Below are 4476 nucleotides of genomic sequence, written 5' to 3'. Positions count from 1 at the left end.
GTGATCAGAGGGTCAATGATAACTGAGGTTCGCCGGTCGAGCGTGAATAGTTCCTGAAAATACGCATCTCGTCATGCAGCGTCATTTTTAAGGGAGTTAACTCTGAACGTTTAGATTTAGAATGAGCTTTTGTCATGTTAATGTTTGCTTTTTCAAAAATAGACATACGTCAATATATATCCAATGTGTAGAAATGCGAGGGATTCTCAGTTTTTCAGAATGTATCGATGCGAAACAGTACGTGTGTAGTGTCATGAACTCGTGTGTTTGTCGTCTGTCAATGAACAGAGGTGTTATACGATATATTTAACATATCCCTCCTGAAAGTGATATCATGGGCATCTAACAGTATATAGGCGTCTATCGCAACCGTTGTTAATTATTGGTGTTTTTACTTCATATACACTTATATTTAATGCAGCATCAACAAATTAAAAAGAGAAAAATAATCCATTTGAATATCAACCGTACTTTCGTTTTGGCAACTGACGACAGAAATGATTAGATGTACAATGTGAGTCTTAATGTAGTTTTCATGCAGTTTCGTTTATGCGACACAAAGACAAATTTTTGTTTTACGGATCATTTCGGCTTTTTTCATTTCGAGGACTGGGTGAGTCATGTAAAATATAGAAAATAATACATATTTTTCATAAACAACTGGTAGCAATATGAGTTCTAGATAATTGGTCAGTTACCACATTTTAACTAATTCTTTTGACCTGTTAATTCTTTTCAGCTCAATTCAACAGTGAAAAAAATGCACATAATATCACTTAAGTTGTCGTTTATCATTTGATATTGTCACCAAGCATTGCAAGAAAATACAGTTAACCTTTTCCTCCGTCAAAGCTGGACATACAAAATGCCATAACATTTGATTCACAACGTTAGGCTCATAATCGCAAGTAGTTTGAGTTTGGATTGTATTCTGTGTTCATCACAGTTCAACTCATATTATTATTTTTATTATATAAACGTCATGGATAATGTCAAACTAATCAAGCCTAAACTGTATATTATATAATCTTTGTATCGTATTTTTCACTATATTAATTCTCATTCACGGTGTTTAAAATATAATCGTTATACGAACGGCTTACGTTATGTTGCAAAATTTTCCAATGCGGATTTCTAGACATACATTTGAACAAAACTCATGCACTTAATGTATATATTATTTTAAAACTAAAAAACAGCAGAGCTAAGCCGTATTCGCGTCTCTAAGGAAAAATATCCTTGACAGAAACCACTATGCGACTTCTTTAAGTTACCTACATAGGCTATGGATTTTATTCAGTTGTAAACTGATGTGTACATGACTATATAAACGTGTCTTCGAATATCCATTACAAACAAGCTATTATATTATATAAATTTAAAATCGGCCATTGATGTCAGGGGATTATTTTGAGGCCCAAGTTAAATGTATCGTAGTACTAATATATAATAGATATACGGCCTCTTCGGGATCCAGAACAAACCACATAATGTACATCATGCACAATGCATACATACGTGATCACATTGAGTTTTGTTTAGTTTGTTGTCAGTCTTACATGATATTCGATGAAGATAAAGTGAAGATGAAGTGCGAATAAGTATTCGTTTGGTAAATCAAATGAGAACAGATGGCGTATAACCATATGTATAATTAAGCATTTACTCACACATCTTAAGAATCAACAAACGTTGCTTTGAAAGCCGTCAATATTGACTTTTCTGTTTTGATCAACTAGGTTTCCTTTTTACATATTGTTGAATAGACTGATATAAGCTTTTAATACAAAATGTGCGTGTGATCAGAACATATTTAAACCTTATTCTTTTTTAATTAAACGTATGTTGTTTGAATTGTGTACATCATTGTTAAAATGACTGCCATTTGAAAATGCACATATTCTATAGTTAAAAAAAAAAGTTGCATATAATCGACAATGTTTTCCACATTGAATAACTCTCAAAAATGTGCTGAACAGAAATAAATTAGTTTTTACCTGATTCCAAAATCTATTAACACATAACATGAAATCGAATATACGACAGTGATGAACTTCTACATAAAGAAATTTGGTAATAAAGAAAAAAAAAATTTCAACTTAGGAAGATTTTTTTTTTACTTTTTCAAATTGACGTTCACTACATTACATGTTTGCTAAAAAAATAATCATCTGTTTCCTTGTCATTTGTTATCAGATGCTGATGCTATTCCATATGTTAAGGATATTTGGCTGTATTTACAATTGTGTATAAAACATTGATAAAGTATTCTGAAGTATTAAATACTGCTCCTCGTTCTCCGACTCCCCGTCTTACAATTACTATAGATGTATTGACCATGACTAAAATATGTTGATGACAGCTAAGGTCACATGGTAACGCAAATGCCATTAGACCAACGTTAAAGCCGCCGATTCAAAAGTACCAACGATCGGAATTTCAACGGTTAATGAAGCTGTTTAAAGCACATAGCAGGCCAATTACTGAATCCTAAATATTCTATAAATGACTAAGTTATTAATGCAGTTCGTTTTATAGCAATTTACGTGCAATAAATAGTATTCTGTAACGTTTTGTAGAGATTTATGATATTTTACTGTCTATGTATTTACACGTAGAACTAAATTGACGCACGTTGCATATTAAGTAAATTGAATTGTCCAACTTTAAACTCTGCAGTTGCTTTTAGAGCTTACAACATTTTACTGCTTGAGTATTGACACGTATAACTAAGAGGATGTACGTGCAACGTAACAAGTACGCTTTAGAACCAATAAGGCTGAGTTGGACGTTACTTATTTTAAGCTTGTCATGTGAAAAAATGCTGATTATTTAGATATTGCTTGTGATTGGATTTGGCAAATAAAAAAACATCATTCGAGTATTATACATTTTATTATCATAACACAACATTAAAACTTAAGTATGACTGTTTATATGAGTTAATGTTTTACCAAAAACAGCCAAAATGTGAGGACTTTGTATTGATCATTGTGATGATCTTTTTGTTCTATATTGATGTTCAAAATACATCTCAATTAGAACATGATTGCACGGATTTGGTCAGTTAATCAATTGTCATAGTATGTAGACGATGAGAAACAAGTTCGAATATGCATGTTGATCTTCGGTATCATGCAAAATGCAATAATACGTTTTCCAAAATTCAATAAACATACCAAAATTACAAGGAAGTAATAAATTTCTACATCTACAAACCTACGGTATATAAAAAGTTGCCACTACCTTCTAGAAGGATAGCATATATAGCATATACGACTGAAAGTTGGTTGACGATGAAATTTATATTGAGAAAAGGGCATGCAAAATTTATTAAATGGAACAGTTGTTTTACATGTATTTATGTAGGATTTGGTTAAGTATGAGGCTTGGTGCGCTATTCAACTGGTTTAAAATTTCAGTTTGTTAAAATCGACCGTTTCAATGCCTATGCCCAAGCACTAATTATGCGTAGTGTATTTGTATCTTAAATGTAAATTATCATAACTGGGCTGAAGATGAGATTTGAACCGTCGTATAACAGGTTCCATACCCACACAATATGCCTTGACACCAGCTCTTTTAATTATAAACTGGCTTCGTCAAACAGGTGTTTTCTGGCTAATAAATTGCATTGACCAATCTAGATGAAGTAATTTGAATGCAGAATAACCGTTTTCTTTTATGGTCAATATTCAGGTTACTGTGAAGAAAAAGAGAAATCGGGCAAACTTAGTTAGCAATGACCTATTATGAAACTTTGAATAAAGGTTAAGTCGAGTCAATGTCACTAAGTTACTTAACACAAAAAACATCTTATATCTCCATAACATGTGTTTTAATGGATGTTTGGTACTTACATTTTTTGTGTTGGTTCCTAAAATACAGAAAAAGCTTAGGATTACATTTTGGGCTGGTTGGGTACATGTCAATGTCACTGTTTTAAACATTTGAAACACAATTTTCAACTTAACTACTAGATGTTTGATGGAGGTATTACTAAAATATTGTGCGTTTTACGTGTACATGCAGAATGCAGAGCTAGCATGGGGTTACATGTATGACCACTATAATCGAGATCTCGATCGCTGTTTATGAACATTTTACAGTTTTGTTCACGTAAAATAATGCGACTGTGTGAGGATTTTGTTATAAAATATTGTGTTTGTAGTTTTCGCGCAGTACTGGCCTCAGAATCAGTTGTAATAAGCTCAATGTCACATGAAACTAGAAAAAAAACTGCTTCCGCTCAATAACTTAAGTTTGGATTTAGTAACAATCAGTAATTGTTTTAAATATTGTGTGTTTAGATTACATACAGACCCCAAATTGGGATTATACAATCATTTAAATATAGTAGATTAAATAAGTAAGCGTCGTAACGCATGAGTCATGGTTGTGCCAAGTGTTGCCATGTATTGTGTATGCAATTGATCATTTACATGACGATATAATGTTTACAACAAGAATACTTGA

The sequence above is a fragment of the Dreissena polymorpha genome, chromosome 9, assembly GCF_020536995.1.
Source record: "Dreissena polymorpha isolate Duluth1 chromosome 9, UMN_Dpol_1.0, whole genome shotgun sequence".
In the NCBI taxonomy this organism is placed as follows: Eukaryota; Metazoa; Mollusca; class Bivalvia; order Myida; family Dreissenidae; genus Dreissena; species Dreissena polymorpha.
The sequence above is the reverse complement of the archived record's forward strand: the minus strand, read 5'-3'. Positions refer to the sequence as shown.